The 14,653-nt window shown below is 44.2% G+C and overlaps 1 protein-coding gene across 9 annotated transcripts in view; it reads right to left on the reverse strand.

Annotated features, from left to right (window-relative positions):
* The window catches only part of ENOX1 (ecto-NOX disulfide-thiol exchanger 1), a 541,543-nt gene that overhangs the window by 381,980 nt on the left and 144,910 nt on the right, over nucleotides 1-14,653 (reverse strand). The window contains exon 3 of one of the 9 annotated variants that reach the window (XM_019500471.2): nucleotides 7,507-7,621. The exons of the other annotated variants lie outside the window; for them this stretch is intronic. The gene's annotated coding sequence lies outside the window, so the exon portion shown is untranslated. The remainder of the gene's footprint in view (nucleotides 1-7,506; nucleotides 7,622-14,653) is intronic. 9 annotated transcript variants of the gene reach the window in all.

Here is a 14,653-nt window from a genome sequence, read left to right on the forward strand (position 1 = left end):
CAGAAGCTTTAGAAAAAGCCTCTCCTTGACTGCCTATTTGCTTACGCTGATCATATGGCCCTTGGAAAAGAAAAAAGAAAAACTGTAAACTGTAAGATTCATGTCTTCAGCCGGATTCAGCTGGATTCTGGGCAAGGATATGCTCAAGGATATGCTCAGCCGGGAACTGGCTGAGGCCGCATGCTCCAGGACCATGGTTGTCATGGGTGACTTCAACTACCCAGACATCTCATGGGAGGATCACTCAGCAAAATCCGAGCGTTCGCAAAGCTTCCTCTCCTGCGTGGATGACTTCTACCTGCCCAAGAACTCTACAGGCCAACAAGAGATAAAGCACTGCTCAACCTGGTACTGGCAACTGGGGATAACCTAATCAGCGACCTAGTAATTGATGGGAAGCTGGGTGACAGTGATCATGAGCTGATCACCTTCACCATCTGCCGTAAAGCTGGCAAGTCAGCCAGCAACACTGAAGTCCTTGACTTCAGGAACTGACTTTGTCAAGCTCAGGAGGCTTGTCAGTGAGGCCCTAAGGGACCACGACCCCAGGGGGAGGGGAGGTCAGGAAGAGTGGTCGCTCCTCAAGGGAGCGATCCTCAATGCACAGGCTAATTCTATTCTATCTCGGAGGAAAGGCAGCAAGAGGGCACAGCAGCCTCCCTGGTTCTCCAGGGATCTAGCAGACCTCCTGAGGCTAAAAAGAAAGGCCTACAAAGGATGGAGGATGGGATTCACCTCCAAGGAGGAATATTCTGCACTGGTCCGGTCCTGCAGGGAGCAAACCAGGAAAGCCAAGGCTGCAACTGAACTCCAACTAGCTTCAAGTATCAAGGACAATAAAAAGTCCTTTTTCAGTTATGTGTGAAGCTGGAGGAAAAGCAAAGGCAACATTGGACCCCTGCTAAACCAGATGGGACATCTGACAACTGACACCCAGCAAAAAGCAAACCTATTAAATGGATACTTTGCATCGGTCTTTCATGGTCCCATGGGACGCCCATGCCCACTACGGGACAGGTAGGTCCAGGTGAGGGTGATCCCCTGTCCTGCATCAATGCTGACCTCGTGAAGGAACACCTTGAGAGGCTGGAAATCTTCAAGTCAGCTGGCCCTGACAATCTACACCCCAGGGTACTCAAGGAGCTGGCTAGCATCATAGCCCAGCTCCTGGCATGGATCTTTGAGAACTCCTGGCGCTCTGGTTAAGTGCCCGAAGACTGGAAGAAGGCCAATGTGGTGCCTATCTTCAAGAAAGGGAGGAAAGTGGATCTGGCAAACTACAGGTCCATCAGCCTGACCTCTATCCCAGGGAAGGTCTTAGAAAAGTTTATTAAAGAGGCCATCCTTAATGGACTGGCCGACGCCAACATCCTGAGGGACAGCCAGCATGGGTTTGTTGCGGGTAGGTCTTGCTTGACCAATTTCATTTCCTTTTATGACCAGGTGACCTATCACCTGGACAAGGGAGAAGAGATTGATGTCATATATCTTGACTTCCAAAAAGCCTTCAATCTGGCATCCCATGATCACCTCTTGGCAAAACTGGCCAACTGTGGCCTTGGGTCCACCATGCTCCACTGGCTGGGAAATTGGCTCTGTGGTCAGACCCAAAAGGTGGTAATTGATGGAAGTCAATCATCACGGTACCCTGTGACCAGTGGGGTCCCCCAAGGCTCTGTCCTTGAACCCATATTGTTCAACATCTTCATTAATGATGTGGACATTGGAGTCAGAAGCAGACTGGCCAAGTTCGCCAATGACACCAAACTCTGGGGCAAAGCATCCACACCTGAAGACAGGAAGGCAATCCAGGCTGACCTGGACAGGCTCAGCAAATGGGCAGACGAGACCCTGATGGTGTTTAACACTGAAAAATGCAAGGTTCTCTACCTTGGAAGGAAAAACCTGCAGCATCCTTATAAGCTCAGCAGTGCTATGCTGGCTAACGCTACAAAAGAAAGGGACTTCAGAGTCATGACTGACCACAACATGAACATGAGCCTTCAATGCGATGCTGCAGCTAGTAAAGTGAGCAAAACGCTAGCTTGCATCCATAGATGCTTCTCAAGCAAATCCCAGGACATCATTCTCCCCTTGTACTCGGCCTTGGTGAGGCCGCAGCTGGAGTACTGCATCCAGTTTTGGGCTCCACAATTCAAAAAGTATGTGGAGAAGCTTGAGAGAGTCCAGAGAAGAGCCACGCACATGATCAGAGGTCAGGAAAACAGACCTTACGATGACAGGCTGAGCACTATGGGACTCTTTAGCCTGGAAAAGCGCAGGCTCAGGGATGATCTGATGGCCACCTTTAAGTTCATCAGGGGTGACCACCAGTATCTGGGGGAACGTCTGTTCACCAGAGTGCCCCAAGGGATGACGAGGTTGAATGATTATAAACTACTGCAAGACCATTTCAGGCTGGACGTAAGGAAGAATTTCTTTACTGTCTGAGCCCCCAAGGTCTGGAATAGCCTGCCATCAGAGGTGGCTCAAGCACCCACTTTGAATGCCTTCAAGAGAAATTTGGATGCTTATCTTGGTGGGATCCTATGACCCCAGCTGACTTCCTGCCCCTCGGGCAGGGGGCTGGACTCGATGATCTTCTGAGGTCCCTTCCAGCCCTAATGTCTATGAAAGTTACAGGAGAGTCAGACTCAGGGGCTAGCTAGGTGAACTTCAGCTGTCGGAAGAGGTTGCTAGTACAAAGGTTCTGCATCTCAAGACTACAACTAGAAACACTGGGTTTAGTGGCTCAGCTCTCTTCATACTGTAGAGGTTGAAAGTACACCAAATATGCCCAGTATACAATAATAGGAAATGTGCAAATTTAGGATGGTAAGCGAGGAAGATAACTGCCTCACAAAATAAGCTCTGTGAGCTGTCATAGCTAAAAACTAGACAAACTACGACATTTTTCTGAAACACATAGCTTATATTTTCATATATTCTAATCAATTACATATTTGTCTTTAGACTTATTTAGCTTATAATCATACTCAGAGTGAAAAATGACAGTGAAAATTAGAAAGGAGAGAGGGGGAGAGAGAGAGAAGATTACAGATCTGCTAATGACTTTTATATAGGAAGCATAGAAGTGAGTTGGGCAGATACAGGACAAAGATTTTCTTATATCAACTTTTGAGGATTCCCTGGGGGATAAAAATAAGCATACTAGAAACATCCGATTGCTTATATAACTTTCACACCAGCAAAAACAAACAACACAGTCCTTGAAAGATCATTTCAAATATGGCTTGAAATTCATGTAGTTTATTTAGATGTCCAATCCAAAAAGGAGGGGAGGCTGAGGAGGGTAAGTGGGGGAGTGTGGGAAATGGGAGGATGGCAGTCTGCCTTTTTTGGCATCTGTCATCTTTAAATCTCTTTGTTAAAACTGCTTTTGCGGCTGCTCATTACATACAGGCTGGACCCATGCCTCAAGGAAATGGCTAGTTGCCGTTTCAATTTTCTTCTCATGCTCCCTACACTATTCTTGGAAGGGAGGGGAGTGATTGCCAGGGAGGAGGTGGGAGAGGGAGTCTGCCTTCCTCTGAAGCCTGGGGTTTTTGACTAAGACAAGCTGATGCCTCTGTCAGTAATTAGAAAGTGGAAAACCCAGAAGTTCCTGGCAGAATGGTGTCTTGCTCAAAATACCAACCACCAAAATCAGAGTCAGGAAGGAATTTTTCCTCTAGGTCAGATTGATATGAACCACAGGGGTTTTTGCCTTCCTTTGTAGCAGGAAGCATGGTCCTTTACCCAAGATCTACTAAGCATGTGTTAACCAATCATATCCTTGTCATGACAGAGGCAAGGCATTGCCAGGGCCCGCATTCTGCTTTTACATATGGCACGTCATAGGGTGCTGTTCATGTTTCAGACACTGTTTGCTGGAGCTGTAAGTGAGGGTCGAACTGGTAATTTTGGGGGCTCCTTTGGTTAACAATCACCTGTGAATGCAGAGGACTGGGCTCAGAGGCTCAGGCATCCCCTTCCAAGCCTACGTTTCTGTGTATTTCAAACAGAAAATGACAACGAAAGGGTACAGCAATCCATACATGAGTCCACACCGCCCTGTTAGCAACTAAAGTAAAAGGAGCACTCAGGCATAACCTGATCCCAGGCCAACAGATCAATAGCAGGAGTCAGGTTAGGGACAGCAGCTGAATCAAAACCAGAGTTAATTTTGCAGTGAAAGCCAGGCCCTGATCTCTGAAGCATGGTAGGATGCTGCTCTCAGCAGAAACTATTAGTTTTCAAATACCGTCTTTAAATCTTTTACTTGCAGTCAGGCCATAAGAGGATTTAAGTATAAGACATGAAAAGCAGTTCCTAAATTTGCACTCCCAATTCTAAGAACAATTATTCACAGATATAAATAATAGAAAGTGTACACGAAGGCCCAGCCCTGGAAAACTTTCTACATGGAAACTGTCCTGTTAATTTCCGTACAGCTACCAACACAGGGAAGGGCTGTTTCCAAGGGCCAGGTTACAATATTAAGCCAGCACTACATGACCTCTGTGAACTAATTTCCACCCAGGCAATCAGATATTAGAAATGCACATTCTATTGTTCACAACCAAAAACAACCACGTGGCAAAAAAAAAGACGCACGTAATTATCAACTCAGATTTGTAGCCGAGCTTGAGGAACCCCTTTGGAAATTGATCCTTTTAAGTCTTCCCCTCGCCAGCCCTCAAACTTCTCAGAAAAGACTCTCCCTGACAAAGGCCCATAAGGAGCCAAAACATTGATTATTTGTTCTCTTTTGCTCTTTACAAATGGAACAAAATACAGTTAATGCATTATGCATTTGTGTAAGCATGTTTTTGTTTAACCTATTTTTTTGCTTATTGTGCCTTGGGAACTTTGGGGGGTTTATTTATTTATTTTTTGTTCAGTTTTTTTCTGTTTAATAGCACAGCTGAAATATTTGGGCAGAACATAAGGCAATGTTCAGCACATGGGATTCCCATAGCCCTTTTTTAGCATCAGGGAATGGGTCTCCCAACATCCCTTTTCCATTTTTTTTTCTTAAAAGGCACTAAAGTATTCTCAGCTATGTAGTCCATCACAACGCTGAGACTGGTCAGTTGCCATTAGTCATATTGGGCATTTATACATATTTATACACATTGGGCATTTATACACCAAAGATCCGCCACTTCGGAGCAGTGTGCACAGTTGTATAAGCAGCGAAATGCACATCAGCACTATGAAAATGGCAGCAGCATGCTTTTGAACTAAGACACCCAAAGGCGCCTGGTGCTGTGATGATTGCACGTATAAAATGTCCTTTGTTTCCTATTATCAATTGTTTCACCAATACAAGTAAGGCAGACTTCTACACTAATAAGGAGCAGATGCTACATGGAGACTAGTTCATGTAAACATTCTTGAATGACGGGAATTACCATCAATATAGCATTTAGAGTATGTACGTATGTGGTTTACATAAACAAAAGACAGCTTTTCTGCCCCAAGGAGTTTACAATCTAATTTCAAAAGTGATGTAGTAAGAAAGAACAACAAACAGGGGGAAAGCAAAAAAAAAGGACCAGGATTGGATTACATGGTTAATTAGTTCCATTTTATATGTATCTTGATATTATGGGTGGGGGGAGCTTTTCCATTTAGCAGCAACATGCATTACAGTGAAAACTGAACAGGAAAAAGAAGGATGAGAGAGAGTAGAGCAGAGTGTCAGAGGCAGGAATGAAGGTAGGACCTATCAAGGATGTTGAAGAGCTTTTGATCATGCCCATGCTAGGAACAGACCTGACAGACATCAACAGTAACCAAGGATGAGTTACTAAAAGAAAAGCTACGGCAAGATGAAGATTTGTGAGAGTAAGGTGAAGATAGGGAGGTTTCCCAGAAAAACTTCATCCTCTTAGAAATGATAAAGGAGGATATTTTTAAATTTGAAAATTAAATATCATTCCTCCCCTCACCCCACTCCCCAACACACATGTAAATATCAACATTTCCTGCTCCTTCGCATTAGCACAACAAGCAAACAGTGTCACTTCAGTTTACATAGGGCTGCTCAGCTCTCAGTCCTCATACTACTGCCGTCCAATCCCAACCCTGCTCCTGAACCTGTTCTCTGACCTGTAACCCAATCAGGCAAAAACCAAATAGCAAGCTATTTACTACCTACAGCTAAAGCAACTAAACTACATTGGACCAAGCAAAAAATTATACTCTCATCAAGCAGAATGGGGAAAAGGAAGGTGATACTTAAGCCCAGACCTCTGTTCTATATAGGCAAAAGGCTTCTATTGTGATAAATATAAGTCAACTTGCTCAGGAACAACAGACAGAAGAAATAAAGACATGGTGGTGTTCTATACCAGTGGTTCCCAACCTTTTTTATACTGTGGACCAGAAAATTCACTGCAGACCAACAATCTAATTTACATATTTAAATGTAATATAACGTGCTGCTGTCAGCACCTGCTGCACACCTGGGTGGCCTCGCGCACACGCTGAGCACCCGGCCAGACCTCCCCCCGCAATCCCTGTGCCATGAGCGAGCAGCCAACACTTCGCAGCCCAGTACCAGGCCACGGACCAGTGGTTGGGAACCTCTGTTCTATACAGAGCAGATATGCAAAGAGAGACAGTATGAAATAGGACAAAAACCCATTGACAGTCTCTCATCAAGGTAAAAGAGGACAACAGAAAGGGTGATATCATGGTGGGTATCTGCTATAGACTACCAAACCAGAGAAAGATTTGGATGGGGCTTTTTTCAAATAATTAACATAAGTATTTAAAACAGGACACAGTGCTAATGGGAAACTGTAATCACCATGCATTTGTTGGGAGGGTAACTCAGTACTGTACAGGCAGTCCAGCAGTTTTTGGCAAGTCAGAGATTTCTGGTATACATGTTTGAGAACCTAACTAGGAGGGAATTTCTTCTTGATTTGCTGTTCACAGAAAGGGAAGAATTGGTTGAGAATGTGAAGGTAGAAGGCAACTAGTTTGACAGTCGCCTTGAAATGACAGAGTTCAAGACCCTAAGGAAAGGGAAGAAGGAGAGCATCAGAATAAAGACACCAAAACTTAGAAAAGCAGACATTAGCAAATTCTGTGAACTGATGGACTGGATCCCAAATTCAAATCTAACAGAAAAAAGAGTTCAGGAGACCTGGTTGAACCATAAAGGAGGCCATATTAAAGGCTCAAGAGCAATGTATTCCGATATAAATGAATTATAGGAAGGACAGCAAGAGACCAACCTGGTTAAACAACTCTTTAAAGAGTTGAAACTCAAACAGGAATCTCACAAAATGTAGAAACTTGGCTCTGTTACTAGAAAAGAGCATAACGGCATAGCACAAGAATGCAGAGAGAAAAATCAAGAAGGCCAAGGCACAGATTAAATTAGCATTAGACATAAAAGGCAATAAACAAAGCATTATATAAGCATATTATTATACATATTATTATTACATTTTACAAGTAAGGGAAAGACCAAGAAATGAATAATACATGATGTGGAGATGACTGAAGATGACATAAGTATTCAATGTCTTTTTTCACTTCAGCAGTCACAAATCATTTCAGCTATCAGATGACAGCAAAGATGGGGGAGGAGATAATCAACCTAGAATAAAGGAAGAACAGATTTAAGATTACTTAGAGAAGCCAGATATTTTCAAGTCAACAGACTTTAGCACTGTAGTCTGACATATTCCTTCCAAATGGTTGGAGTGATGATGACTTGGATGACAGCTAACACTGACACTTGTTTTATCTGGTGTTGGGTGTCTTGAGAATCTATTCTGGAATCTGTCACTTGTTGATTCCTTTTAAGGTGTTGCTGATCATTTCTCAGTAGGTTGACTATCTGATTGTCCCTCATCCATGTTTTTGGACATATGCCTTGTTTTTCTGGAGCGGGTATATGCACTGGCAGATTTGGTGAAACATATGCCCAGCCACTGTTTATGTTATATAAATGGGAATTTCTGTTTAGTGTACATATCTTGTTTCCAAGTGCATAATTTGTCCCTGGGGAAAGAAAAAAAAAAAGACTGAACTTGACAGGTTCTCACAGTTATACTACTGGGGAGTCTTTAGCCTATCAGTCATGGTAAACTTTGTTCTCTGCAAGCATCGCTTTCATTTTTCTCCATTACTCCTTTCACCGTGCCCAATGCTGAGGCTATCAGTGGCAAGGTATCTTCGAATTTCAACATCAAGTATGTTCCTGGGATGCTATTTAGTCATCCTTGAGTGTTTCTCCATTCACAAATATTTTCATTCCTCTTTCTAGCTCTGCCTCTTTTAGCATCTGAGAATTTTAGCATCCGATTCGGGTTTGTTTTTTGACTTGCTGCAGTTCAGAAATGATGGGATAGAACTGCACAAAAATCAAAATGCTTTTCAGTGTTTTACATTTACTTTATAATGAAATGGCTTCCTATCCTTGACATCAAAGATCACACTTTTCATATGTGAATGGTACTACAAGGCACAGCTTTTCAATTTGCATGTATCTTTGTTCCACTGATTATTCCAGCTGTTTTGTTTTGTTTTTTAAGGAAGTGCCAGACCAAGCCTCAACTCAATGACAACCGTAAATAACTGCCTTCTCATTCACATGATGGTAGTCCAGATGCAATGGGTATAGCTGGGTCTTTAGCTCCCTGTGGAGGTAATAGTGTCTATGCTACATCTTCATTCTGTAGTTGTCTCACTCATTTGAGGGACTTGAAAGAAATGTTCTATTGTCTACAAAGTCTCCAAATGCCTTAATATCCTTAGGTTTGGTCATATGCTATACTGTTTTTACTGCTGCAGGGACAGGTTACTGCCCTTAGGAACCCCACAGTGCATGATACTGCTGTAAGCCAATGGGTTAAAAAAAATTGTAATTAATTTATGGGTTAAGTCAACAATAGAGGGTATGAATACGGTATGTATGACCAACAAAGAAGAAGCAGATAACACAAAGAAAACGAACAATGAACACAGAAGAAGTTGCGGTGTCAGCAACTAGAAGCCACTCGTTGAAGTCAAAATGTCTGTGCAACAAGAAGACCAGCTCCAACTGGTGAGATAAGGGGGAGCTTGTTACAAGCCAACAGAACAGCGTATGCCTGAAGAAGAAGCATCCAGAAATCTTGCCCAGCAACATAAACTATAAAAGGGAGTGAGAGAGAGAATGACGTGAGGAAGAACCTGCCTCACCACCGGAGCCCGTGCCTGTGCATGCCAGGTCGGATACCCCTGTTCCATCAACGGATAGGGACTGGCCATCCCTATCTGCAATGCCCTTGGGATTGATTATGTAAGTGTGCATCTGTGAAAATGTATGTATGTGTGTATGTGTAAATGTGTATGGTAAGGTAACACAATTTCTAATAAGTTAATGGTCTCTAATAGGTGTATAACTCCCCAGTACCCTTAGCAATAAACTACCCCGGTGAAAAGAAACCAACTTTTGTCAGTAGTCTAATTTTTAGGTAACACTGCAGTCAATTGCAATTTCAACTTTTTTTTTTTTAATTCATTTTATATTTACTTCACTTGTTTTTTCAGCAGATAAACAATTGTGTTGTTGTGGATATTGCATGCCATCTCTGAACGCAGAATATTGTCAGTTCTAATTCTGACCTCTAGAAAGGTCGTTAACAGCTGGTGGATACTGCTGAAAGTCTGGTCCCAAAATAGCACTCTCAGCCAATCTGTCTGTCCAGAATGTGGTGAGATACCTGCTTTTCCAATCCAGAAGCAGTTGCTAATATAAGTCTCTGGCATCAAGTACTAAAAATTCGTTTTGGTTTGTTTGTTTTTTTTGCTAGGGTTATATTTCTTCTATTGTAGGCATTTGATAGTGAACACCTTTTAGTGATTTGTTTCATTTCCTTGGTTCCATACAAATGTGCTACTTGCCTGGCTTCTCAATGATTGCAATTCTGGTTAACCAGCTTTCCTTAATTGTATCCAGTATTTTTTTCTCTTAATGCAACTTTGCAAGATAGTTGTTGAACTGACTCAATTGCTTTGTCTGTTTTCAGGTATTACATCTAAAAGACATCCCAATCGTTAAAGCATGTTGTGGTAATTTTTTTAGCAGATTTCTTGTAGACACTGTCTTTTCTGTCTAGGCTTTTGTTTTCTTGGAGTGCTTCTACATGAGATGCTGATTGTGCAGTAACCAAACAATACTGCGCTGTAGCACGTCACAGCACTAACAGTGCTAATATGCTACTGCACAGTATTATTAGCAGTGCTACTACTTAGTAGCTCTGGTTACTGAGCATTTATTTAGTACCTGATTACACAAATACTAAATAAACGCACAGTAACCACTGTGCAGTAGTGTCTAGTATAGACATGCCCTTTGTGTTTCTACTGCACAAATTATTTGTCCCTGGTTTAGACTTGCTAGGCTAGCTTCACATATTCTGTTGTTTTAGCTTATAGTACTAGCTCCTGCATTGTCAGCACTACTTGAAATTTCAGTTTGCATACTTTCCTTGGTATTCTTCTTATAATTTATATTGTTCTAGTGGTATTATAATCATGTCACAATATAATTTTCATTTGGCTTTGCTTGGTTGTAATTTTGCTTTCTTCTCTTGCATAATGCTGAGATAGCCTTTGCAGCTGACATTCAATGATCCTATATTGGCAATTTGGCATTCAATTTCCTGTTGTCTGCATGCTGCTGCTTGTCTTTGCATCTGGTGCTACTGTGAACTTTACAATTTGTTTTTGTTGTTTCACGCTGCCTTAAAATGTCATAAACATGCAAAATCCAATTTTCTTCAATATGGTGCAATTCTTCCCATTTTTCTTCCCTGAAAACCTTGACATAATGATTCCTGATAGGTCACAATAACTACTGGTAACTTGATTCTCCCCTACCCAAACAATCCTAGTTTTTGATTTCATGTACCTTTAAGACCTAACTCATCCTTTGACATCATGCTTAACATTCAAGCATAAAAAGAGACTTCCCAGACAGTGCAAAACAATAATGGTTTTATACCTTTTTCCATTCATATTATTGAAGAACTGCTTGATATGACACAAAGAGGGGCACTTGAAGTTCCCAGACACAACCATGCCATAGCATCCCTATTGGGAAACTATTTAATGTAGATAAATGCTAGGTACAGATGTTACATTTATTGCACAGTAAAAGGTATACCGCTGTAACCAAACAGTTACAGCACATAGAGCACTGTAAAATGGCGGATCCCACTCTAAGATAACCCTGGATGGATGTGGTATTAGACTTTAGCGCTACAGGTTAGAGCGCTGTAACGAACATCTGTACCAGATCCCATCACAATTCACTTTAGATTGCATTCTTCTGGCAACCCATGGGGCTTTGCAGCACCCCACTTACCACCCCACCCTCCCAGGGCAGTACTCTATCCTCGGCCAGAGCTCATGTGGTCTGCCTGAGCGCCAGCCAGTCCCACGCACAGGCTGTCACTGGCAAGAGTCAGTGAAGTCACTGTCCCCAGGCCTGCCCATGTCCTCTCTCCAGTTAGCATACATCCATCTACACGAAGCAAACTGCTTATTGCTGAATTTCTCTTACTGCATATTGTCATGGGTCCAGTTGAACAAGTGCAGAATGTGGTTAAGCTTCTATTTTAGGCTCAAAAAACCTAGGGCTGCTTCTGCTCACAGTTAACCTGTCTTAAGAATTGATTCATCTGTACTGATTTCTAGCAAGGGGCAAGTTCTCTAATGGACATGAAGCTTTTGACATAAAATCATGTTTAACTCCTGGCTATTTTAACATGGTTCAGAATGGCATCAAGATAAGTTTGGTGATGAAAACACCCTCTAACCCCAGCCTCTACCAAAGTATTTAATAGTTCTGTTATGCTGTCAAAATGTACTGAGCTTTTCAACTGCTGTTACAGAGTCCCTGATGTAGACAGGAACCCCAACTCCTATTATAGTACAAACTCATAAATACATAATTCTCAAAAATCCAGCACTTCTTAAACTTTCTCCTCTGCTCCCCCAGACATGGAGGGGGAAGCCTGCACATGGCAGCTACCGCCGCCATCCACCACCTCATGCCACCGCTCTGTGTGGGGCCGCTGCTCCGGGACTGGATGCCACTCCCCCTTGGCTCCCCCCTGGACATGAAGGAGGAAGCTTGCATGCAGCAGCTAATGCCACCATCCGCCACCCCATTCCACATGAAGCCGCTGCTCCAGGACTGGCTGCTGCTAGTCCCACAAACACCCCCCTCTCCCCACCCCCCAACCAGCAGTCACTCTGATTTTAAAAAAATGGAATATTCAAATTTCCAGCAGGTGCTTGGTCCTGAGCATGCCAGATGCATGATGTTATGCTGTACCATAAAAAATATACCTGAGCATACCCAAATGCATAGTAGCACACTTACACATCCCAACTTGTCTGGGAAAATCAAATGTATGTGTCAAATGTAGGTTGTGAGAAGCATTTAGACTGCTTATGCTCAGTATAGGATATAGGACCACAAACTCATGAGTCCAGCTCATAGAAAAAGTTCCAGAAACTATGGATCCTTTGTACACTTGCTCACAAAACATCCTTAGCTCAACCTAAATTTAACTTTGTTGCGCATGTCGGGGCCGAGGGGCTGTGGCCAGCAGCCCAGGCACGTGGGCCGGGGAAAAGGGTCGGCACGGCGAACTAGAATTAGGCACTGACGCATAGAGGTTGATTAAAGATTATTTTACTTACACCGTAGGTGGTCGCGGTGCAGGCAGGAAAACGTGCTTGCATTGCAGTTACAGATAGAAAAGAAGAAGAGCAAACAAGAGTTCTAACCGCGAACTCTGGTCCTACGCCGGCTGAGAGCTCTAGAACCACGAGCCCGTCTAATCAACCGGACGAAATAACCCAAGAAGAGCTCTGGATACCACGATGAGAGTCCGAAAGGTGACTCTCCACGAGCGCGCAGGGAAGGGTACATCGAGGGATTGTGCGGTGACAGGGAGAGGCTAGAGGTTGATCAGGCCCCTGTATCCTCCACTAAGGCACACGCGGAGTTTGTTAGGCTCCACAGCGCGCTTAGAGTTCTTCACGAGATGGACGTGAAGTCCTCCGCCTCCAACTTGGGCGGAAGCTGCTCAAGCCTCTTATACGGCTAGCAAGCCAATCACTAGCCGCCATGTGGGAATAATTTAGAAACAGCCAATAGTGGGAAACAAATTTACATACAGGTGGCGGGAACTCCTTTGCACCGGGGTTTTCTCTATGCAACTGAGAATTGCACCGTGCAAAGAAAGCTCCATGTGGCGGGAAATAATTCTGCAGTGCCAAAGCACACACAAAATCATTGGGTCATGACAGCGCACAAGGCACATGTGACAGACTCCTGCATTCATTCATGTATTGTATTCAGATCATGTCCAGCCATGACGTGCAGCCTGGCAAAGTGGGGAAAGGGGGGTAAAGGGGTCTCTATCCATACACCAGACCCAGCAATGGGCCACCCTTGTATCCAGACCATGCACCTTCCCCCTCCCCAACCCTGTCATGAGTCACCCCACAGATCTGACACAGAGTCCCTGAGAAGCCCCAGTGCGCTAGCATAAGCCTGCAGAATCCTGGCCCTGGCATCCAGAAAACTATTCTAGGGAGCCCCAGGGGCAGGCATCTTGCCACCTAGACCCCAGCGTAGCCTCCCCTCACCCCCCTGCTGAACAGATGGCAGGTGGCAGGGTCCAGGAGATTAGGACTGGGTCTGCACTGGGCCTGCACAGAGGCCTGTGAGCTCAGAGGCTTGGGCAATGCCACCAGGCACATGAGATATAGGCACTTGTCATGCTAAATGATTTTTGGCCATGACTACAGGTTCCTGTACTGCAAGAGTGCATGGGGGGATGTGGTTCAAGGGGCACTAAACCTCCAAGCCAGAGCAAACAGACAGATACCCCTGGAACCTTCAGAACCATGTGGGGCATGGCCAGCCTCCTCCTTGGTTGGGGATCAAGGACCCTTGGATTTTACAACCCAGGCAGGGCACGTGGCATTGTCAGAATCACAGGGCATCTGCTGAATGCCCTAAGAATTTTGAGATTGTGGAGGTGACCTGAGCAGCAGGGCCCAGGTGCTGTGGGAGCAGGGGCCACAAGCCTCTGAAGTGAGAGTGAGAGCCACACGCCTGAACGGCAACTTCACATCTCTACCACTGCCTCCATCCACCCTCTCACAGCCAGACCTTCACCCACCCATGGACATTAAGACCCCATGGGCACTGCTATGGATCATGAACAAGCCTGCCCTATTCACTGCCACCAGCCAAACCTGGGCACAGAAATGGGACTACAGGGAAATAAAGGATCTCACTGTCCATCTGGGATGAGAAAGATATTGAGCACCAGCTGCAGACAGACATAAAATCAGAGATATCTACAAGTGCATCACCCAGCAGATATGTGCATTGAGGCACAATTGAGACTGATTGTAGTGTCTTGCCAAGGTCACATTGATGAATAGGCATTATCACTGTGTATTTGGTGCTACAAAGCAGTCTGGGTACTGGAGACAAAGCATGCCATTCTACGAGGTGCTGTTTCCTCACCAAGACGAGGCCAGTCAACATCCTCCACTTCCACAGAACAATGGGTGATCCGGAGGAGTCACCCACAGGGACCCCACCAGA

Source organism: Alligator mississippiensis, chromosome 1 (assembly GCF_030867095.1).
Source record: "Alligator mississippiensis isolate rAllMis1 chromosome 1, rAllMis1, whole genome shotgun sequence".
Classification (NCBI taxonomy): Eukaryota; Metazoa; Chordata; order Crocodylia; family Alligatoridae; genus Alligator; species Alligator mississippiensis.